The sequence below is a fragment of the Nesoenas mayeri genome (assembly GCF_963082525.1).
Source record: "Nesoenas mayeri genome assembly, chromosome: 2".
NCBI lineage: Eukaryota > Metazoa > Chordata > Aves > Columbiformes > Columbidae > Nesoenas > Nesoenas mayeri.
In genome coordinates this window covers 79448910-79474587 of record NC_137543.1, presented here as the reverse complement: position 1 = coordinate 79474587, position 25678 = coordinate 79448910, and the positions used below count along the sequence as shown (strand labels likewise).

General features: G+C 41.2%; 1 protein-coding gene across 1 annotated transcript in view; it reads right to left on the bottom strand.

The window, feature by feature from the left end:
* FBXL7 (F-box and leucine rich repeat protein 7) overlaps positions 1-25678 on the bottom strand; it is a gene marked incomplete at its 3' end in the record, with an annotated part of 182769 nt that overhangs the window by 6148 nt on the left and 150943 nt on the right. The gene's annotated exons all lie outside the window — the stretch shown is intronic.

Genomic DNA, 25678 nt, shown 5'->3' with positions numbered 1-25678 from the left:
GAAGACAAAACATACGATTTCAGTAAGTGGTGGGCAGATGCAGAGCTTTCTGCACAGCACAGCACTGCACTAGCCTGTTGGTTAATGAAGTGTGATAGGCTTTGGGGTTTGTTTGGGGTTAAGAAGACATTTTTACCAGAAGGAGTGAGGAAACATGTATTTCAACATCTATCTTGAAGTATACTCCAAAAAAACACTGCTCAGCTTAGTGTTGGGTGCATGACAGAGATGCACCTCTAGCTCCACTGTCAAAGCCATGCTAGAAAGGTAGGGCTGTGGGTCTGAGCCCTGTGATAAAGAGGAGAAGACAGAGGAAGTCAAGGGATTTTAATTATTTATATTTTCAACTAAACATTGCCAGAAGTGAGCACATTTGAGTCACTGGCTTTTATGACAGACAGCAACTGCCCATAACCTTGGCACTACCTGGGCAGCTATGGGCTGTTAGGGAAGGGACACTGTGGTCCTTCATCTCTTGGCTCCCCCAGCCATTCAGTGTGAGGCCAAAGAAAAGCTTACAAGGCAAACACTACTTACTTCACCAGATCTGGGCAGATGGGAAAAGCACAACCCCATACACTTACTTTCATTGTGTCCTTAAAGAAACTAATTTTTTTATTCATGCAAACCAGGACTCAGCAGTTCAACCAAGAGCCCAGTGAAAGGGGTTGGCTGTGCCTCTCCATGTGCACGCAGAAAGCATTCCTTTCCAACAGACTGAAGTGAACTTCAGTTGGATTTGAAAAAAAAAAGCCCAGAAAAGTAAATGGTGAAGAAACGGTGTACCCAGAAACTTCTTACAGAGCTGTTGCACAAAATTTACCTGCTTTTTTTGCTAGGGCTAATTGTCACACTGGAAGCAGTCAACTCAAAAAAAAAGCCCACAAAACAATTTTCTACCTTTGTTTTTTCACTTTACTGGCAAAAAGCAAGCACAAAAATAAAGGGCACCTGCTACTAAGAAAGGATGTCTTTGCTGTAAGATTATTTCAACTGGTTCCCCTCCATGCTGACATTGCTGCCTATGAGTCATTTCCACTACTGCCCCCAGCTCTCCAAGCAAAGCAAGTAAAAGACTGGAAGAAAACTAGGATATAATTTTGATAGTCAAGAAAATGCCCTGGGCAGTATATTTAGAGATCCTAAGATGTTTCAGCAGTACACCACACAAAATGCAACCACTGTATGAGAGATGAATGCTTCTGCTGAGCACACTCATTCCAACTCTGACCTTTCAGTACTTATCTCATCTAGAGACCAATAGAGGAACCACAATTTAGTGCTCAGTAGAATAACAAATATAATTAATGGAGTAAGAACAGTGCTTTCAGAGCACCAAACTTCCCTCCACGTCACATCTTCTGCTATCATTTCAGTGTTCAGACATTTCAGGGAAGTGTGCAAAGCCACCTCCTTAAGTAACACTGATTTTACATCTCTGTGACTGTGAGAGCAAAGCTATGGGGCTAAGCAAGGTAGAGCCAGAAACGCATTCAACAAACCTGCCCAAATCTGCGTTTATGCAGAGTTTTAAAATGAAATACATTTTTGATGAATTTGATCAGTGTATTCTACATGAATTTCCCCATCGTGCTTTTACTTAGTCCAGCACAGACATGCTCTGATCTCAGTAGCTACATCAGTAGCAACCACAGTCTGCAAGGGAGAGAAGCACAAATACTTAACTGAAGAACACGAGACAAAGTCTTACCCAAGCTTACCCAAGATCACCTAGTTTAGTTGAGGAGAGATCAAAATCACCATGTCACACTGTGAAGAAAAATCCTGCACTACTCAGCTCTTTCCCCCTTCCTCTTCTGTATCTTGTTTTACTTAGAAACTTAGTGACAGGAAAAACATTTTCTTCAAGGCTTCAGAGTCTATGCTATGGCTACATGGACCTAACCTAGGGATTTGTGTATTTTTGAGCAAGAACCATATCTCAATGCAGAGTGGGTTTTGCAGACACTCTGCTCCCCTTTGAGACCTCCTAATACCCCCTTGACAGCTATTGCAAATAATTGCATCGAGGAGTGTTATTTGGAAAGCATCTGGTATACTCTGGTATTTTAAAAATGAGATTTACAGCTGGAGATTAAAAAAAAAGCACAACAAACCCCCAGCAGCAGCCAGGCTCCTGCAGACAAGCACTGACTCCACAGACCACTTAGGCAATAGTCCCCCAGATTAATTTTTGCAAGGACTTACCATATGTTTGACCTCCCTCACATTACCACCAAAAGCAATGATAGTGCCTGAAGTTAAACATGTGCAGAAGATGTGGCAGACTTGGAGCCTTTACTTATTGCTCTTCGCTTGAGATTTTGAGACAAGGATAATTCTAATATAAAAGAATACACATTTTTCCAAGTGCAGAATATATCTACCACTACTACACGTATTTGGCATTGTGAATCCTGCTCCTTTCATTTTTTCATTTGCTTTGGGCTTTTTGTTTGTTTGTTGTTTATCTGTTTGGATTTTTTTTACATAAACCAGCACAAAAGGACAAAACAAAATTATATAAATAAAACAAAGAACAAACACTTGTTTCTACACCACAAAACAGATGGAACTAAAAGCAAAAGCAAAAAAAGTAGTTTTTTAACATCTGCTACAAACAATTTGTAGTGCTGTGGGAATGATTACCTCCTCTAAGACAGCATATTTTGAAAACATCCATTTTTATTCAGTTATTGTTGAAAGCACCTACAAATCTTTGCAGGGTTACAATCTTTCCTACTCTCCATTCCTACTTAAATATAAAAAAGTGTTTAATACTCCCTAATTCTCCCCACCTCCCCTGGTGATCAAAGCACCAAGTTAATACGGCTCACCTCCACTCCTTTTGGACCAAAAGAGGCATTCCTTCATCACTCCTGAGCACATTGTGAATAATCAATACCTTAGACATTCTGGGCATGTAATGAATTACCAAAATGTATTTTTAACTTAGACCTAGAGCTAAAAAGGGTTTGACCTTCTGTTTTATGAGTATGCTCCGTGCTTACTTCATGTTCTCTTAATTCTCTCATTACTATGGCAGTTCCAGATGTGCATCCTGTGTTTCCTTTATTTTCAATCCTGAAGGTGCGTCCTGTGAAATTTGCTGCCCTCACCTTCGAGGCATGGGCTTCCAGACAGACATATACACACGCACGCACCCCGTCTCCTCACCACAAAGTATTTTGGAAAAAGCCTCTAGTGTTGTCACTATGCTTAAACAAGAGAGTTGAGAGGGCGTTACTGGTCTGCTGAGCCCGTAATGCAATACGCTCTCAGACAGGAATTTTGCTGGTAGCTCAGCTGAATTAACTCTGGACAGAGGTTTTCCCGCTTACTGTTCGCTGTGCACCCCTAAGGGGGAAAGAAAAAAATAGCAGGTGAGTCCAGAAGTTTTTGCCAGCAAAAACTTGGAAAGCTTTTTACTAGTGTTTAAAGCTTCAGCAAAACACTTGCTCTACTGTACATTTTCCAGGATTTTCAAGCATTGTTGGGAGAGGCTTCCTATAGCACTATCTGAACCTTAGGGGTTTCCTTCAAATTTTGTTCTTCACCATTTGCTAACAGGCTGAGTCAGTCTGAGACAGAGCTACTTCATGACAGTGTGACATTCATAAACATGACCCTGCAAGTGCCAATGAATTTACTGATTGCAGTTCTCAACACACATCTTTCCACCTACACACCCTATACAAGCATTTATTTTCCTGAAAGAATCAGTTGTTCACAAGCCCAAAATGTGGCTTTACAGTTTGGTGATCCTGGAAGGTAAAAAACAAACTACAAACCAGCCCTGTGCTTCCTACCCTACAACCTCTTTTGCCTCTTTGCTTCCCCAGTTACCCATCTTCTGTGCAAGATGCTTTTTATTAAAGCTTTACTCAGGCTCTGAAAATTGTTTGTTGATGTAAGAGAAAATTTCTTAATAATCTTTAAAGAAATCTCAAAAGATGCATGCCAGAAACAGAACTATAAAAGCTGACATAGAGGGAGAAAATGCACTGGAGGGAGTTTGCTTATTCCATCAGGAATCTGGTTTATTTCAAAGGATTTCTTTTTTCCCCGTTTGTTTCCCAATTACTACATACATCTGTGGAAAAAGAGCCTTTAAATATATATTATTTGAACCAAGATCTAGTATCTGTTCCTTCTGACATTGACAATTTGCAGCCTCTAATTTCAGAACCAGAGAGTGAAAACAATGTTGTATTTTCTTTAGTCCAGCCATGCACATTAACATGGGTCACTCGATGTCCAAACCCCAGCATGAACTTTGTGAGACTGAACCATTTTCCATGCTTTAAGTGTGACTCCATTCAACTGCAGCTTCCATTGTGGCATTGCAGGTGTGCCTTTTTTAAAGTGAATCCTATACTGAGCCCCTCAAGACAACAAAATTAAAAAGAAAATGCTGGTAAAAATAAATCAAACTTCAGATGCTCATCTGACAACTAGAAAGGAACCTTCATGTTGACCTGTTGCCGCCACTGAGGTTTTTAGCAAAGCTAAAGCAAGAATTAAACCAAGCTACATTCAGGCTCTGAAAAGTCAGCATAGCTGAGAAAAATAAAAGGCAACTGGTGTTTTTGTCAAAATGTTAGATGCAAAATATTGTGTGCAAGAAGCATTTATGCATAGTACAAAACTTAGTACATAGTAATTAGCATCTCTTCAATAACAGTGTGGCACAGATACTGAGTATTTTACTAAGTGCAATGCAGGTATGGACTCCACATTTTTACCATGATACCACCAATTTTGTGCAGTACTCCTTTCACAGGGACTGGGGAATGTGGGAGCTGAATGGTTGTAGCAGCTACAGTCCACAGTGCAAAGGGAAACAGAAGCAGCTGACAGGCTTCTACAGGGGGAACACTGCAGGGCGATTCAAGGAGAGACTTGTGAATTTGACAGACAGATGTCAAATATGGATGAGTGCCCTTAGAGGAGATTAAGAAAAGAAATAGTGAGGGCAGCAGGCTACAACACGGACATTTTCTTTCTAAGGCCCTGGGCACAATGAAGTCCCAGATAAGGTGATAACTACAAAAGAGCATCTTCTGCATTGCAAACATTCTCGAGTGCTTCTCGCAGGCTGAGGTAACCTGCTGACCTCGGTTCCTCCCAGCTCCCAGATTTTGAGAGGAATCGAAGAGCACATGACAGCAAAGAGGGAGCTGGAACAAAACTCACCATGCAAACACACATGGGGCTGCAGCGGTCAAGAATGTCAGAGGAAAGGGTTGCTCAGCAGAGATATCTGTGTGATTTTGCAACCTTTTACAATCAATAATGTACGGAATGAAAAATGGAGTTGGATGAGCTCTCTCATTGCTCTCCAAGTACAACCAAGTATGCTTAAATCATCTCCGATATGCATGTCTGCCCTATTCTTAACTTCCAGGGACAGCTATTACTTGACTCACTGAGGTGGCTGTTCCAGTGTTGTCACCTATCAAGTTTCTAAGTTTTTCCTCTTACCCAACTCATATAAGAAACTCTTTCTTGCCCCTCTATTAGGGACTGCAAAGGGTGAGAGGTCTCCACTCTTCCTTCCAGTATTTCTCACATGCATTTGCTCGAACTTCGGCCCCTTCTTCCTAGTCACATTTCTAATATTCACATCACTCCTAGTTTCTCCTTTAGATATTCCCTATAATCTGTGTATTTCTCTTAAAGCACATCTCTCCAAACTGAGTACTGCACACTACCGCACCTCACCAACAATGGCTGAAGTCAAGTCCTTCTCACCTGTGTGTCACAGAAACCACACTGTCAGCCTTTCAGACTTCATCGGTCTCAGAAGGATGATGCATTCACTAGGTGATCTGATGAACTGCCCGGATTCTTATGTGTCATGCAGCTGCCTGGCATTTATTTTCTTCATCCATGCTTATATAATCTATCCATCTTCCCCATACCTGTCTCCTTAGAGAGTGGTAGCTTTTCTCTCTCCTTAATCTTCTGTTTTTTCAAGAGCATTTTGAGTACTGAGCAACCTTCTCATATTGTACTCATTTTCAGCTTTCCAAAGATACTGCAGGTCCAGTGTCACAAATTTTGTCCCATTCCTTTGTATATTGGTAGTTCTGTGTTTCATTTAAATTCAAACAGATCACTTCTGCAGAGGTATGGAAAAATTTAGCAACATGGTAACAAATACTGTAGGGAAGAGCAAGGCAGATCCTTAAAAGGTCCTTGAAACATCCTCACAGTTGACAAATACTCAGTGCTAACTATGCAATATACTATACTCTTTAGTGGCCACCTTGTCATGATTTCATTTAGTCCATCCAACACAGACATTCAAAAGTCTAAATAAACCTGAGATAGTTTACAGCTACTATTTCCCTCTTACCAGACAGTTTATTCTTACCAACACAGAGAATTAGATTGGAAACTTAAGAAGAGTAAGCCCAAGGGAACAAAAACACTTTGACAAAGATGGAAACTTGTTTCTTATCCTGTGAGGTCTTGTAGGTCATGCAACTCACTTTTTCAGACCAAAGACCTGCAACAAAGATTGATTTTTCAGTGTAAGAACGAGCAGCCTTGGAGCTCATGAAGTAATCACATCCACATGCTCCTGGACCGAACAGTTCCACAGAACTTAAAATAACCTTTTATAGTTTTTAAAAACCTCTCATAGAATGTAATAAGAAACTGTACCTATTGTACAAGACTAGAGACTTTGTTGCAAGACCACGTGGAAGAGGGGTATGTTAGCTTAAATTTGAGGCCATTTCATAGTAGTTTCTGTGTGACATTTTACACCTTGGATTATACTGGTGTAAATACCCTGTGATGTTGAGCTCCAGCTTTCTTTAGCCTATAAACTCCTCCACATTTGGAAACCTGATCTTGCATTCCTGGCATAGTCACACTAGATGTTTATAGTCAAACAGCACTGCAAGTGAAGTAATCATTATAGTTTTTTTAAGCAAATAATTCTTCCTTACAATGCATTTGTCAAAAAGCTGGAACTAATTCCACCCCTGCTGACTTTGTCCCCTGCCATTTGGCAAGAATTAATTTTATCCCCATATTTTTGAACAGAGCTAAAAATGTGAAGACTGAGGGGAAAAAATAAGTAATCAACCTATTAATTTATGAAGTCAGAGCATCTTAAATTTGCTTTCAGTACCACTGATGACACTAGCTCAGCAGTTCTGAGGAAAGAGTTTGTCAGTGCATTGTTGCTGGGAAATTACATAGAGATAGATGAGACAGTGCATTTTTTCCAAGTTCAGTAGATATCTTACCCCTAAATGAATTCCACACATGCTTAAATACAAGACCTTCTTAAACCCTTTCAGGTCAGATGCTCTTCCAACTCCTTGTGGTATGCCAGGGACCTCCTCCAGCTGAGCTAGTTTGTGTCTACACTAGCAGCCCAGAAAGAGGAGATCTAAGGAGAAAAACTTACTGCTGAGAACTCGACAGCCACAGGCCTGGGAAGTGGGTGTTAGCTTTTGGATGTCATCTAATTTCATCCACAAATCTGAATGCTCACTAGGGCTTGTCTCTGGTGCTTTGGGTGTCCTGTCAGCACATAGTTTTTGCTTTAGTTTCACCTGAAAGTAACTGGGTTCATACACCTTGTGGTGGTAACTGAAGCATGGTAAGAAGGGACAAATGGGACAGTCATTTCAAAAATGAGCATCAGAGCTGAACAAAAATGCTATTGCAGATGAACCCATTGGCTGGTGAAGAACCCCTCATCTACCTCCTCCAAACTCCGAGTTACCACCTCCCAACCTGACCAGCCCCATGGAGTGGCATCCTCTGCCCTGCTGGGTTCTCCAGACTGGATCATCAATGGACCGGACACTCAGCATTTCATTTCAGGATTACCACACCTATGGGGATCCAGTCCTTTGCTGCTCAATGCATTGCTTTGAAATGTGCAAATCAATTGTGGTTAAGATGAAAACAAACATTCATGAGATGCTTACATATAACCATCTCCTATATACTTCTGTTTAAAGGCTTAAGACAAATAAGACAAGAAAAACATAGTAAGTTTTCTTAATTTCAAGGTCATGCTAAGAAGCCTTCCATCCTCTCTCTGTCTACACCTGACAAGCTGTTAGAAAATCTTAATTAATGCAGGAACTCCACCCTGGTAAATACAAAAAATCTTTCAGTTCATCCAGAGAATGATTCAGAGAAACAGGCTTCCAGCTACATTCTACCTTTTCTTTGAATTACTCTGACATAGTCCAAGGTCAAAATTTTGTCAGGTAGAACACTTTCTTGCCTGACTAGGCAACACTTATATTTCTGTGTTCCACTTTTCAATGTATTGATCTTAATTTTTCATTTAAAACTCACTTTACAGATGAGTGCACATTGCTTAATTCTGCCTCTCAAGCTATACATACGTGGGCAGAGCGAGTGATTTAGAATGACACTGAGTTGGAGCAAACAGATCTTCCTCTGTCTTTAAATGATATGTTAACATGAAGTTTGTGTTGATGCGAATGTGTATTTTAGGTAATTTATAAAGAAAACTGGAACAAATGTCTAATGGCTGCCAACTTCAAAATGTAGGAATCCAGTCAGCTGCTCCATACAGGTGTAGCTGTTCCACTACTTCACCTCTCAAAAAGTGGAAGAATTTGGAATAAAAAAAAATATCAGTTTACATTATTATAGAAGTTCAAGGCAAGTTGCTGGACATAAATTTATGGGAGGGAAACATTTTCAAAATTCCCAGTTGTCACATGGATCAAAACCAAGAGGACCTGCAGAACCCTGAAATGCAGTTTTGGTAGATGTGTGTTGCTCTAAATGGAAAATAATTTAAAAAGCAGAGGCATGCTCGCCTCTGGGGAAAGCAGACAGTATAATCAATTTGTTGTGCAATCAAGATGACTTGCATCCAGTTGGTAGCAAACTCTACAGCAGACAAATGAATCCTCCAAGAATAACTGTTCTCCAGCATATTCAACAAAAGTGAATTATTCGTGTAAAAGAACATTGCTTTTCATAATGAAATACCAGCATTTTAGAAGTGCACAGCTCTCAGAAATGATTGACTTCCAAATTAACAGGGGATCCGGGATTTGGCCTCCAAAATAAAAGGTAAGCAATAGGCTAAACAGAAGAAGGAATAGTAGCAAAATATTTAAAGCCATGAAGTTTTGCTCAAGCTTAGATGCTAAAGATTCATTAAATCAATGTAATTTAGAATAGTCCAGATATCTTTCCTAAAATAAATTCAAGCTTTGTAAACATAGGCTTTGATGATAATCTGGGAAGAGACAAACCTCCAAATTATAGGACACAGCACAAAAAAAGTAAAGCAAAACAAAACAATCAAACAAAACTCCCACACTCAAAACCAAATAAGAAAGTAAAGCCAATATCAACTCAGCCCAGGTCCTTCTGGATTGTCCTGTGAGACACCTGCAAGTGCCCACCCAGTGTCCCAGCTGGGGAGTCGTATGCCAGAGCAGATGATGTATCCCTCTGCCAGCTAAATTATCAGTAAGGGAATGATAACAAAATAATAACAAAAAATGCTGCCAACAGAAAAGAGAACACAACACTCTTCTGTAAAAACTGTTCAGTTAGTTACCATGTCTTCGCACACTCCAGGGTGAGCGAGGTGAGTAATTTCCAATCCTGCAGGAGGATTACCCTGAGGCGGTAAGAGTTTTCCAGGTTTTACAGATCACCAGAAGTGTTTCTTCCCAAACTAATGCTTTTGCAGACCAGGGGGCACTCCATCAGGAAGACCCCTGCCTGGGTCTGTAGGATGGCCACACATTACAGAAAATCAGCAGAATTGTGCAAAGCGTAACCAAAGGTCGACCTGCAACACCTGCTCCTGATCAACTCACATCCATTTATATTTCAGTTTCCAAAGTTTATTTTCTTTCCCAGGAATGAGATTCCTTCAAAAGCACCAGCCAGCATCCTGGCAAGCATTTTCTCCTTTTTCAGGCAAATACCTCATTTCTAGGGTTGCATCCCTCTTTCCCTTTGACACGTGGCCAAACTGGGGAAGCAAAGCTGGTCTCCAAGGAGGGAAAATGGTAGAAAATAATGGTACAAAACTTCACTTAATCCACAGTTTTACATTTCTTACAAACCCACAATGATACCACTACGCTTACAGACAAAGCAATAAATTCAGCAAAGAGCTGGCCAAAGTCAGTTCCCCAACAAATCACCTTTGGGACCTCGATGAAAGGAACACTCTGGAAGGGATGAAAGAAAAGAAATGTGCATCTCTAAAGCAGAAACCCAGGACACCTGCACAATCTAACTTATCCAACACCTCTCTAACAAAGATACATAAACCAAAGATTTTTCATAATAAACCCTTCACATTATAAGAAGCCTGGAGTGACAGTCAGCAGTCCCTTCTTCTATTACAAATACACACTATATTCATATAATGATGCACTAAGCAAGCACATAGTGCTTATTCAGAACCACAGGGATTAAAACTTTGTTTATGAGAAATTCAGGAGTTAAGCTGAGAGAGACAGCCACTGGCAGCTTTCTCCTACTAGAAAGTGTAACTGGCTCAAGCTCAAGTGCACTGAGTTACGTGGATTCCTGACCACCAGTGTGAAGCAGTCCCAGACTGTGTCAAGACAGATGGTACTTCTAGCTACAAAAGCAGTGCATGAGCCATCCTCTAAACCCAGCCCTGCCGTCTGAAGCCCCACTTGCTGTGTCTGTGACTTGTGATGTATTAATATAAATTGCAGACTCCTATTTATATGCAACAGCATATGGTACTCTGACATTTGAGGAGTATCAGATGTACATGCATGCAAGCAAATGAAGAATTCAGAACTCTGTGTTTATGGCAACTTCAATAACTTCCCAGTCTACTAAAAGCCATGATAAATAATTGCCTCATTGTGCATCAAATATTAACTGACTGTAATCATTGCGTTTCAGTGCATTGTGATTTCATTTTACTGAAATGAGATAAACACATTTATTCACCAATTGTTTTTATGTCATTTTGATGTCATTAAATCAAAATCAATATGCAGAAAAATGAAATGTGATATTTACATCTACCCAATTGCTGAAAGAGTTATTATTCAAAGCAAGTACTCTGACACTATCTAAATCCTTCAGCCTCTTATTTTTTGTATTAACCTAACCTAATTATATTAAACACCATCACTGATTCTGAGCTGTATATGCAATTTCACATTTATCCTCAGATTCAGTGTCACCAGCTTATGGCAATATTTGGTACCTTGACAGAAGAGCCCTTTTCTTTACGAAGCCCAGGAAAAAAGTGATCTTGGCAGGGTGATCTTATCTATGTATATAAATAACTGATGGGAGGGTGTACAGGAGACAGATCCAGCCTCTTCACAGTGGTGCCCAGTGACAGCCCAGAGGCAATGGGCACAAACTGAAACACAGGAGGTTCCCTCTGAATATCATCAGGAAACATTGCTGTGAGGGTGACCAAGCACTGGCACAAGTTGCCCAGAGAGGTTGTGACATCTTCATCCTTGGAGATATTCATAATCTGTCTGGACATTGTCTTGGTCAACCAGCTCTAGGTGGCCCTACTTGAGCAGGGGGGCTAGACCAGATGACCTCCAGAGGTCTCTGCCAACCTCAACCCTTCTCTGATCCTATTAAATAACTATAATATGCCTCCTGCAAAGAGTGCACAAAGTTTAAGTCCAGCTTTCAAACAAGCACTGTATGAACCTTTGCACTGTAATTCCAGGCATCTTCAAACTTCATCTCACACCATGGGGATCTTGCAGAGTTTGTTTTTTTCCTTACACCAGCTTGAGCTCTAACTCAACTAGTGCCTGATCCTCCTGTTCAAAACACCTTTTGTGACTGAGACTGTAAATGATCACTCTCATTGTTAAATGCTAAAGGCTCGAGCAGGCAAATGTCAGCTGGTAACACAACCATTAATGAGAACTGGCTTAAGGGATACTTGTTCTGCAGTGTTTGTCCCCAGTCCAGAGAACTCCCTGAAGATCAGCACTGGCTCTTGGTAGTTGCAGAAATCATGGCCACTTTTTGCCAGAATTCACTGAAAAAACAGTCTACCTTAAAAATTCCTCATCACCTGTGACAGATAATGTCAGGCTTACCTGAACATAAAGTTTGCAATTGATGGGATTGTCTTCCATACCTTCCTTATAAAAAAACTGGTGAAGTACAGACTGGATAAATGCATACTGAGGTGGACCAAAAACTGACTGAACTGCTGAGCTCAAAGGCTTGTCATCAATGACACAAAGTCCAGCCGGAAGCCAGTCAGCACTGGTGTGCTGGGGCTAATACCATTTAACCTCTTCATTGATGACCTGGATAGAAGGACAGAACGCACCTTGAGCAAATTTGCAGCTGACAGAACTTGGAGGAGTGGCTGAGCTGCCAAAGGGACCTTGACAGGCTAGAGAAAAATGGGCTGACAGGAACATCATAAAGTTCAACAAAGAAAAATGAAATTACTGTACCTGGAGAAGAATGTAACAACACAGCCTGGGGGCCAATGAGCTGGAAAATGGTTTTGCAGAAAAGGTCCTCATGGACACAAAATTGAACATGAGCCAGCAATGTGCCCCTACCGTAAAGAAGGCCGAGAGCATCCCAGGCTGCATTAAGAGAAATGCTGTCAGCAGGTTAAACGAGGTGACGCTTCCCCTCTGCTCAGCACTGGTGGAGCTGCATCTGGAGTCCCCAGTTCTGAGCTCTCCAGTGTGAGAGAAACATGGACACACTGGAGAGAAATGCCATGGAGAAAATAAAGAAATTGGAGCATCTGACATATGAGAAGAGGCTGAGAGAGCTGGGATAAGTTATCATGGGGAAAAGTCAGGGGGATCTTATCAATTTGTATAAATACCCAAAGGGAGGGTGTAAAGAAGTGGAGACAAGTTTTACGCTGCTGTTTAGACAAGTTGACCCAAGAACTTTCCCACCCTTTATCATCAGCCAGCCCTGATTTGTCACCCATCCTTGCCTTTCTAAAACAGAGAAGTAAAACTCTTACTGAATTTGTCAGGGTGCATGAAAAATGACAGACAGAGTAACAGTGAGTAATCGATGCTTATTCTCATCAGCAAAGCTGCAACATTCTTTTCTGTCTGGTTGGCACAGATACACTCTTTGTGCTGAGAAGCTATGCCCTTGGTACAACTTTGTCAAGGTTGTTTCAGTACACACTTTTACAGATTTTATACTCCTGATTCATAACATGCATACTCCATTTGGGGAGAAAAGAAGATGAAGTTCACTGCAATGTACATGATGTACAGAAGCATATTAAATGCTGCAACTCTGAGCTGATAAGAATGCTGTGCTTCAGTGGAAATTCCTTAAGATGCTCTCTTTTTTTTTCATGCAATACAACAAATATACTGAAGATCCTTGTAACTTCTAACTTGAGTTTAAAAGACAACATTCACTGGCCTCAGTGCTGGGACTCCTGAGCAGCGTACTTCATTGCTTGTCTTCCTCCTCGGTGCAGGAAAAGCGGCATGCATTCTCCCTCTATGCAGAGTTGAGTCTGTAGATCCCTTGGTAGGATGTGCTACGTGAAGTTTGTGGACAAGGACTACCTGAGCTACTATAATAAACTAGCACTGAAGTCCTAGTGAGTTCACACTCAGAGTACCTTCAGTTCAACTGACACTTTTCCTTATAAGACACTTCAGAAGTGAAACTGATTGACACAAAGCACAGGTGAAAGTTACGCTCCGTTGAGCTGGTAAGAGAGCAAAGCAGTGTTCAGCTGGTGCATCTAGTGCTATATTTAAGCAGTGAAGTGATGACAAGGTTGTGTTTATGGGATGTGTGATGTAAATTAAGGGGCATGTAACAACCCTCAGGTTCTAGAAAAGGCATTTAACACTGTACTACAGTTCCATGAGGTACTGAAGTTTCAGGTGGATAAATTATGGTGATGACTTCAACTTCTCCTTCTTAATTGCACAAGACTTCAAGGAAAAGACTATCAAACACACAAAAAAGGGTACTTTTAGCATTTTTTCAGTATAATTTGGAAACATGGAGCATAGCAAATAAAGAGGGATCACAAAGTCACATTTTAAAACTTTTAATGAGAAGGTAAAGAGAATTTATATTAAGAAATGTTTCAGAAACCTGCAGTGACTTCACATTTTCCAGCTCACTGGATTTACAAGCTAAGAGGCTGATGCTGCAGTATCTGGATGCCGAGTACTTCCTGGAATGTGCAGAGTACCTGTGGCTACTGTAAGTTCAGAGCAGTCAGCATCTCACAGGATCACAATTCGCCTCACCCCACACAAAATCTGAAACACTGCCAGGTTGGTTCACTCTCTCTGTTCTATTCATGGCAAAGAGGCTTTTCTAACATCAGTAATTGCCTGGAAAGTATTCCCATCATTTCATTATACTGAGCTACACTCCACTCATACTGGATTAATGACTATTTATAGTATGTGCTGTGTATAGTAACATGGGACTGTGAAAGTATCAGTATGAGAAATGTAGAATTAAGATGTGAGATGAGACTGCAAACATTGGGCCACTGAGCTACTATAATGCAATTATAGTGACATTTACTTTTTGCTTCATTTTAATTCCATTTACAGAACACGTGAGCCATGTGCAAGGCAGCGATAATTCTGATATTACACGCAATTCAGGAAAATACTTTTGTAGCCCTGAGGGTATTTCAAGGACTAGCACAAAATGCTGAAACTTTCACTATTTAATATCTTATCCAGTTTAAAAGACAGTGAAATCTGTTGCAAATTCTTGATCACATTTCAGTTTGTGGGTAGAAGTGTCTGCATCACAAGGCATCTCTCCTGTTTGGTTTGATTTGACTGTTTTGACATGGGACATAGAAGGAAACAGAGGTGACAACAGAATTGTTTATTTTGAAGTCAGACACTTTCACTGACAGGAGAGCATGTGGCAGCTTCTGTCTTATGGAGGTCTCTCTAGTGACAGAGCACTGAAGTCTTTCCATATGGATTCCAGGAGTTAAATTCTCCATAGGAGCATCTCCATACCACATGCAACAGGTCTTTTGTTTGCTACCTACTGAAATGGAATGCCTGTACATCAACTTGGAGACAGAAAACAAGCTATCAATGGTCTGTCTCTCCACAAAGCTTCTTCACACATGGCTTTTGCAGTTTGAATTCTGCCAGTACAGCATCAGGCTGTGATTTAACTGCATAAACTTACAGCATGAAAGTAGCTCATACCCTACACAGAGTGTGTGTTCCCATTTGAAAACCACACAAAAATAAAAGGCTTTGGAGAGGTACACAGTGCCTCTACCTACAAGTGCTGATCATTAGGCATGGACATCAGCTTTTCTTTCCTCTGAAACAAAGGTGGGTTGCCTGCTTTGAGACTGAGCCATGGGCCCTGCACACTCCAGCCAGCTGGTCACTTCTCTTCATTACTTTTTATATCTACAGCACTCATTAGTGATTCTACTGAGTCTTCTTTACTGAGTATAATGAGGTTCATGCAAGTGCAGCCATATCTGGGGAACAATTCAGGCAGAATAAGTTATTTCAGCTGAGACAACAGCTGGCAGAGCCCACTCCTTTGGCAAATCACTTCATTTCTTCTAACACAACAAAGACTCATCTGCCTGCAGTACATTGAAGCAAGCTCACCAGCCTTTCTGTGAACAACTATTTGATCCATGAAGGGATTTTAGATTTTTGTTTACAGAAAAACTCCAGAATGTCAAGAACATGAAGCAATCTCATCACACTTGAACTGCTTTTAGCAGCCTTGCAGTACACCGAGGTATGGATGGAGGGTGTGCTTCTGTGCCCTGCCCTTGCAGCATGAGATTTCTGCTGATACCAAAATGCAACCTTGGAACACATGATGATGGTATGGCCCAAACTTTGCAAGTGGTCTGGGTAAAATCGCCTTCTAAGATAGAAATGCAAGTGAACCATTTGTGCTTGTGTAAAAAACATATAAAACCAGAGGATGCTTCCTCAAATTTATCACATTAAATCGGAAGAAAATCATCACCCTCCAACCAGACACCTGAAAGAGGAAGGAAATCATCAGCCAGATAGAGCAGCATCCCAATCAGATGCCATGAGCTGTCTGCTCTCAGACAGGTGGCTGCAGGCAGAGACCCAGACCCCATGGAGTGTCATGGGGTGCAGGAAAGCCTGTGGGTGCAGCCTCGCCAGCTGCAAGGAACAGCATGGGGCCCCAGGAGGTGAGAGCACCCACATCTCCTGCAGGTTGTGGCTGTACCTCCAGATAGGGCAGGGGCTGGGGGGTTAATCCACATATGCTGGTAAAGTGTGTATGTGCAGCTGTGAAAGAGAGACTAGAACTTTCGGGGATTAGTTAAACCTGTTTATCTGTAGGTGGTTATTAACATTTATTCAGTGCTCAGTGTTGTGATTTATCTGTGGCATTACTCATACTGATCTCAAACGAGCAGTTCATTGACTACTGAATAATTGCATGTCATTATTAAACTGCTTTGATCCTAATTTTGGTACAAATCACGTGAACTGAATAGTATCCTGCTGTAGCACACGGCTGTGATTCATCATCCCCTGCTGTTTGTTTCTGTTATGTTCTTCAGGATGAGAAAACTGACCTACGGCAGGTGTCAATGAGAGTTTCAAAATAAAGCTAGGGATTAAAGAGTGTTGTTTAACCAGCTGCAACAAGCCATTGCTTAGAAAAGGTGTGAACAAACTCCAAAAGCAACCTAGATCTCACTGCGGCTTTGAGGAGCACTGGTAGCACTGCGTGGAGGCACAAGAGCGAGATGCTGAACACCTGTACCAAGGGATCATGTTCTGCCTTGGCAAGGGCTGCAGCTGATTCAGACTCTGGTTCTCCAGCAGAGAATCTCAATCTTGGTATAATCTCATTATGTCTCCAAACATATATGTGTATATTTCCACATATAGCTATATTTGGCTATATCTATAAGCAGATTAGTGTAATTACAGATGGCAAGAAATGAAACAGCAGCTCTGAATTTTCTTACTAAGTATGGAAAGTACTGGAAACCACAGAAGTGCTATGACTGAATGAAAAGTTTACCTTTCCTTTATAAAAGTGTGTGCCAGGGAAAACTTAATAATATACACCTAATATAATTAGGAAACCAAATGAAAGACAATTAGCTAAATTATTTAAAACACTTTTTCTAGGGAAAGGTGCCAAATTCCTTATGAGGATATTACAATCACACAATTAAACCAGAAGGATTTTACCTTCTTAACTTTCTCTCTTTTCTTATTTTTTGTCTTAAAATATTTAAGAACAGGAATTGGCATGGTACAATAAATTAGTTTCTTTGCAAAATTATATATAACTAAATAAAAAAAGCTCCAGAAGCACACTGATAACGACTATTTTTTAAGCTGAGTTAAATTAGTCCATTATGCTAAAATTAATTAAAAATTAATTAGTTAAGCCACAGAATATTCTTCTGACAAGTATTTGATATACCTTTACAGTAAGGGGCACTTACACAGGTTCCATCTGCTATGTTTAAAACTGAGACGCTTTGTGATAGCACTGCTCAGAAAACAGATAAATATGAGCTGTAAAACTTTAAGAGATTTCCAGCTACTGAAATATTGTTAACTGTAAATTTACACCACAAGGAAAACAGCTTCCTATGTTTGTCCAGTGTATCCTTGTAACTCAGGCAGGCAACGGCCCTTTCCTGGGAGTAACGCTACTCGGAGTTGTACTGACCTATGAGAGGCACAACCACACTACAGTCTTTTCCAGGCTTCTACTCACATTTTAACTGAATTGTCCCTTACTAAACACATCTCCCCTTTCAGCAGACTGGCACAAGCACAGGCACAATAAGCCCTGAGAATGATTTTGGGTTGTATATGGCCCGCAGGTGAGCTCCAGTGATGGGTGCACCAGTGCAGGACCACAACTCCCAGTGGTGGGAAATGTGGAGCATGGCCCAGAGCTGGGGGAAGCTGCAGCGGTGGGAGACAGGCTGCAGAAATGGGACACGTCCCCAAATGAAGGGAAGCACAGTGGTTTCAGAGGATACCACGTGCACTGAGCTGGCTTCAGTATGATGATGTAAAGGTGCTGCCATTTCACTTGTTTCCCTTTGGCCTGCCCTCTGTTGAAACCTACAACTCCGCTGCACAATATGATGTCAAAAATATCATACAGATAATGACGAGTGGAGCCAGAGGATGAAGCCAGGCATTTACTCTCATGTTTTAATCAATATAAACTGGATTAGGAAATTCAGTTGATACTTAATTGTGTATTTTAAAATAAGCCATTGTAGCTATTGCACTAACCCACAAGGAATTCAGATGCTGTTGGATGACTTGGCAAGCTTGTTGTAAATTCATATTCTGCTTCTCTCAAAAGGTTGTATCCAAAAGAAACACTGCATCAAATATATTGTTAAGACTTTCCACAGAATGTGCTTTGACATCTAAGCAAATTTTATGAGCCAGGGTGTTTGAGAAGCTTAAGCAACAGACCTGATGCTGATGCATCTGACAGATTCAACACTTGGAGAAAATAAGTTGCCTGTCTTCTTTTGACATCTGAACAGGACATCCCAGCTGCTTGGCTTCATGCACCCCATCAGTACTCTTGCATTGGCATTCTCCAGCTTCAGCATGCAGACGGCCACAGCACGCAGCCGGGCTGAGCAGCCTCCGCTGCAGCTGGCACTTATGTGATCCTGGTAATATGGAAGGAATGAAGGAGCCCCAGGGCACTTGCAGACTCCCATTGACTCAAAGCAGCCGACAGGCACTTGAATTACATCAATCATCTGTGAGCATGCCACTGTATTAACTGCCCCCTGCGTCCCCCATCATAGCTTTGGCAGTTCACTTCTATCATGTCTAATTAGTCACCAATAATCATTTAGCAACCTGGGAAGCCGCTCTCATATGGCAAGCACAGCCTGGTCACAGAAGAGGTCTGCTTCCTTGCAGTTGCACATTTTGGTACCAGAGCACTTAAAGAAAGTGATGCTCATAATGCTGCAGAAAGATTAATTTCCTCACAAGAATATTATAATTTGGCATGACCTCATGGTGCCACCAACCTGACTGTGTTCAGATATCCCATGCAGACGATGCAGATTATGACATACTGAAAACCACAGTAACCAATGCATTTAATAGTTGTGGTCACCCTGCCATGCATCTTTCTCTGTCCTGAGGTCCCTCTGCTACTCTTTGAACTCAGACAGGGCTGATTAAATGCAATCTGTCATTTTCCAGCACTAGTAGTAAAAACCATGCAGTCAGACCAGGCAGTAGTTGCAGCTGCAGTAGTTGTTCACCATCACAGGCAGTAGTTGCAGCTGACAAAATATGAATATGCAGATACAAAGCATTCTAGTTTAAAGGAAAACAAACAAACAAACATACACCAAAAAAACCCCACAAAAAACCACAAAGCAACAAAAAACAACAACAACAAAAGCCCAAAGCAAACAGATTACAGGTGCTTGGGAATGAAGCTAATGCACAACACAACACAAGCTTCTCAAACACCTCAAGCTAACGATGCTCGCAGACTTGAAATACAACTCTCTGGACACACCACTGTACTATGCACTTTGGAATCACCAGCATCTTGCAAGAAACACTGAAAAACCTGTCAACCCTAAGTTTCATTATTTGAAATAGTTTCGGTTTTCAGTTCAAGTTTTGTTCACCTGTATGACAGAACATACCCAAGCTGAGACACAATATGAGGATTCTGCTAGTGAATCAATAACCAAAACAAAGTTTGTTCAAGAGGAACACTGTTGAACATTCACTCATCAATGGTTTTGAAATCTTATAAAGGAAGACTTGATATCAATTAAAAAAAAATAAAGAAAAAAAGAAAAATCAAAATGTAAATTAACCAGCATCAAAACATGGAGCTAACTACTGTCAAATGCCTGTGGCAAGTGTGAAGTTAAACCTTTTACCACTGGTTTCAACCATCTGGCCAATACATGACACATTTCAGTTTTCTACACACTGTACTATAACCACATAGTAGATTTAACCTTTGTATATGAACTTTTGACCTGCAAACCCCAAAATGCCACATTGCGCACCACAACAGAGATGTTGTGCCTCCAGCTTCTCTCAGCCACAGCACCCTGCAGCTCCTACAAGTCTTTGCAGAGAGGCTCCCGGAGCTTGCCCCTTCGTGCCGCTGTCGGCACACACAGCACTGCGCTGCTGGCAAGTAAACTTAGCAGAGTCTCGCAAAATACACAATTCAACAATCAAGAGCCTTGTTGAGTTGGAACTTTTATTGGACACAACTCTGGCCCTTGTGTCCCCTCTCTGTTTATAAGGCTTACCAAGGATATAAACCGTTGCTCTTAAATTATGAGGACCCACATTTATGAGAGCAATTATCCATTGTTTGTTTAGAAAGGCTATTTGTCTTTCTCCTGTCTTTTAAATGCCTCCCTGCATCCTTTGCCCAAAACAAAGCAAACTGTTTGGATTTTTATTTGAGGGCGGGCTCCATCTGAAGTTCACTTAATGAGAGGAAATCTCTGCTATAACCATTGGATGCGGGGAGGAGCAGGAGGAAGAGATCAAGCCTTGCTCCACTCAAATGAAAGCCAGGCAAGCGAGTTGTTTGGAGAAATAGATAACGTTTTTGCTTTTATACCTCTATAAAATCCATTATAATGTTGGGCTGGTTTTGCTTTAAAAAAAATCACAGTACACATCACTTAGTAAGTACCTCACTGTCACTGTGAACTAGGGTAAGGTAGCATTGGAGCATTTGCCTGGCCTATCTGCAGTCTCTTCAGATGAAATGGAAAGTAAAAACTCACTGCCGGGGGTTTAAAGAGACCATGCTATCCCTAGAGAACAGACTAATGTACAACTTCCAAAAGAATAAAATGTATCTTTGTAAAGCTGCTCTATTCAGAATTAATACTGCCAACAAAAAGCACGTTTGAGGTCTGCAAGCGAGCTCACTTGGCTGTCTGACTGTGCTTCCCAGCGAGTCATCAAGAATCGAGCAAAGATGGATTTCCACTGACGGCTTCAGAAAAATGATCCTACATATCAGCTCTGTCATTCCTGTAACTTCAACAAGACTTTAAGACCTGAACAGCCCTGTGGCCTGCAGCCAATTGGCTGTTTACCCTGGGGACCACTGTTCTTCCTTCCTCTCCAGAATTCGCATCACGTGCCCTCTACTACACAAGGCAACACCCAGACTGAGCCTGTGAAATCGCCTGCTTAACAAAAAAGAAAGCTCAGTTGCCTGGAAAGCTACGGCAGCAGTAGGGAAAGGGAACAGAAAGGCGATGTAGCTCCCCCTTTCCTCAGGACACACCTCCTCACTGTCAGATCCAAACTGAGCTTTGATCTGAGGTGCCCTGGGTAAGGGAAACCCTCCATCATACTTAGAAGCATGAAACTCCATAGAGGTCCTTCTGAGAGAGGAGGTTGGGACAGATCTAGAGTAGCTGAGTTTCTTCTTGGAAAAACAAAACAAACCAAGTGATTTTTAAAACAAGTGCTGCAGAAGTGTGTGAGCAGAGGGGGACACAGGGCTGGGGGTGCGAGGAAAGCTGCTGTGTGGGCAGAATGTTTGCGTAACCACCAGCCACTGGAGCACAGAACAGAAATGCAGCATGGAAAAAGCCTTCCAGGAAAGCGGCAATTGTTTTGTTCAAAAAAAACCTGATGAGAAGATACTTCAGAAATGAAATGCATTTTCTAAATTAGGGAGTTATTAATTATATGACAGGGAAAACTCACACCTTTGAGTAGACTTCAGCAGTTGTTTTGCTCTCCATGTAGTAGTCACCCACCACCTAAGTGACTTGTATTAACTGAAATTCAATGTTTCAATGCAGAAAGAGGAAAGTACCAGTCAGTTCAGGCTGAAAGTGAATTTTGCTCTTTATAAGTCAAAGTCACTGCCACTCCCTAATAGAGTTTCCATGTCCGAATATGATTAACAGACATATTGTAATGGGACTTCATGACACTTGTCAAGTTATACTAAAGGAACTTATTTTTCATGATGCAGGGTGCATCACATTCTTGACGAGGCCCCTCTCAAATAAAATCACAAGTTTCCCTTCTTTTAGAACCTGCTTTCAATGTTAAGTGAATACAGTCATCTTCTGGTAGAAATATGTAGTATTAATCATGAAAACACAAAGATGAGATCATACAAGATCTAAATGCCATTCTACTTTCCAGAAGTAGTCTTTTTACTCCCCAATGCCTTTTTTTTTTTTTTTTTAACCATCAACAACTGTTTTTATGGAGTAACAATACGCCATGTCCTAAATATGAATTTTATAGAAAGCTTTTGCTGTAAAAGAGTTGTCTGGTTTGATTAATAGTCATCTTGAACAGGAAATACTTGCATAATGTGAATACATCTTGGACACAGATCTGGCTCACAGTAGGTCTTTTGTGCTACAAAGACTAACCTGGAACTATTCCCACTGATATTGCTTTAAACAATCCGGCTGGACTGCACAGAGCAGATACCAGCATCTCCTTCTGCAGGTTTTAAGCTGTCCAGCTGGAGAGAGGAATTTACCCAAGTTTCACCAGCTAAGAACAAAGAAGAGAAACTGCCTGATCACCAAGCTGTGTAAATTGGCCTTTCAGTCAGAAAGCCTCTCACCCCTGTAGAACAGGACAGCATCGAATGCTTGGAGACCTCTAAATATGCAGGGGTTAAATATGGAATATCTGGGGTTACTTATAAGCTGACAAGCAAAACCTCTGCAGGCAGCAGTCTAAATCATAAAAAGGTGCTAAGACAACACAAAGATCTGCTGGATTAAGTCCACTTGAGTTTCCAGAAGATGCTCGATTAACATCTACCTGGAAGGTCCCAAAAGAAACTGGGCAGCCAAAGGGAGAGCTGGGAAGATCTCAAAGATGACTTACAAGAACAGGAAACAAAGTCAGGGTTATCAGTTGCCTCTTGCCATTAAAGGAAGGATCCAGACAGTTCAATATGCTCATAAGTACTCTAGAAAAAGTGGTTAATAGGGAAACAATGAATACAATTTTTGATACATTAAACTGTTCAAGGATATAAAGATGAAGGCTTACTTTGAATAACTGGAGAAAAGTCTTAATCACACTCTGTTACTGGACATTTAATAGTCAAATATTTTCATGTAGATATGAATGAAACTCATTTGGGTAAACTTTCAGGCACGCATACACAAATACAATTTTCCATACAAAGTGAAGGAGTTTAAGCTGACCATTCCTATTGAGTGGCATCTTGGGACTGTAACAGACAGTTACACACCCTAGTTCCAAGTAAATATTGTCTCAGACAAACAACAACAAACAAACCCACAAAAAGCAAAAGCAAAACGCTCACAAGGAAAAAGAAAAGGAAAAAGCAATCATCATCACAGAGCAACAATACGACTCAAGTACAGCGTGCAGTCCTGGTCCCCGCCTCTCAAAACACTTCAGCATTTAGTGTCTTCTCTTCCAGAGAAAAATGCTGAGGGCAAGCAAAAAAACCCAGAACTAAACACTCCTCAGTCAGAAAAAGACAATTGCAAAAGAATATGATTAAGATATGTACAATCAAAAGCAGCACTATAAAGCTACACCTTGCTTATTCTCTTGAACTAGAGAACAGAGGAGATAAATCAAACTAGCCATTGACAGGATGAAAACAAATGGACATGAAATGGTAATGGTCTCTAGCTGGAGGATGGCAGCATTTGCAGAACAAGACCTACCACCTCTCCTCCTAACCTATTCATAAGGCTTGTACTTCTCGCTCAGCTCCACCACTGTTTTAAATCTCACATCTTCCTCTCCCATGTGGTTTTTTCAAATCCTGTAAGCATGCCATATAAGCAATTCCAATAAATACAGGACTGAAAACACATTATCCTGCAAAGTGTTAAGAGCCACTGCCTCTTCTGTACAGTATTGCAAACATGATTAAAACTGATGAGTGTTCTCAAGCCCTGAGGCTGACTGGAAGGTGCTATTAAATGTCTCTCTTTATAAGAACAGCTGGAGCCAAATGGTGGTGAAAAATTAGTGAGGGCCATAAGTCAAGAAAGTAAGTTGTGAACTGGGTCAAGAAGAGGTTAAGTTGTAAACAGGCAATCTGGCATTTAGGACAGAGAAAAATGAATGTGCAGTCAATTGCTTAAACGGGTAAATGTTAGGCTCCCCAAACACATGTCTGAAGGTAGAGGAAAAACAAAACACAGCAGGAGATGGGCATTTGCTGATAACAGCACACAGGTAAGGTAGACCTTGGTAGCACACATGGGAGCCAGCGATTTAACTCAGAAGACTGGTGTATGCAGTGTGTAAGCAAACTCTTCTGCTTGTCTGTACTGTGTAAGGGCCTTCCTGAAGTTCAGAGAATCAATAGAATAATTCTTAGAATCTTGCATTTCTCCAAAAGGAATTTTGCATTCTGCAAAGCTGACAGAGTTTTCTTGACAGATATTTTTTTTTTAATTTCAGCCAAAGATCACCTACAAAAGTCATACAGGAGAATTTTGATCCATGTCTGACCAGCTGTAGTGTTATACAAGAACTCTGGTGGAAACAAGGGGAATTTTATTTCCCCAGAAGGTTCTGCAAGACAAAAACATCCAGAAAATGGTTTGTATTTGTCACTATTATTAAAATTTAGTCAAGGAATAAAGGAGAGTATCTTCCCAGCTCTCCAGATCTCAGGATGGGTAAACAGAACTGTAGTAGGTATATGGCAATGAAAGACAAGGTTTAATACTACAAATATCTGAAAGCTATTGCTTGTTATTGTCAGAGAAAAAAAAATGTAATACAGAAGAAACAGTTCCCCTCTTCAGAGCTTGAAAGGCAACAGAAGCTGAGGAAGTAGCTCACACAAGCAGATCACATAAAGAAGCCCCTGCCTGGGAATGCCTGACATGGAAAAAACAATTCATTTCCAGTGAACAAAGAAGCAAAAGCTGCTGTTGCCACCTGAGGAAAGGGAAAGGGGCACAGGCATGGGAAGGAAGAATGACCCTCTAGTTAAGGTATCACATCTGCTCCAGGACTGCAGACAGAATTATCACGCAGCCTAATACACAGCTGTGGTGTTTCTGCACAATTTACAGAATAACTGTGCAGTGGCATTTTCCCAGAATATATTTTCTTCCTCCTTCAGCATCTCTCCACTCATGCACATACCTGAGTTTCTGCAGTAACTAGAATCCCTCCCCTGCCCAGGGTCCACAGTACTACAGAAAGGCTCTCGGGTAGTGTTGCACACACGAAATATTGCCTGGCCAAAGCGTGATTCATCTTCCTTGAGAGTATTTATGTTACAGTGTCCTCTTCGCCCCATGTAGTTACAACATCAAGCAGCCCTGCGCTGTGCCAGCAGCTCTTGCCGCCTTCCAGCTGCGAGCGCTGCTTTGGAGCGGAGCTGGGCTGCTGCCCAAGCAGGGCGAGAGGCAGCGGGGGTGCCGGGAGATGGAGAGCGCCCGCCTGCCCCGTGGTGTAACCCCAGGAAGGGAGAAATCAACTTGAAGTGAAGCTGCTTCAGGGAATTGTTCATCCCGATCTTTGAGACTGCCCTGATTTTACCACTGCAGAAAGGTCACTTTTGCAATCATGTGCGACTCTATCAAATACGTTATTTTGAAAGTAATGCTGAGAACACAGTGGGCCTTTGATTGATA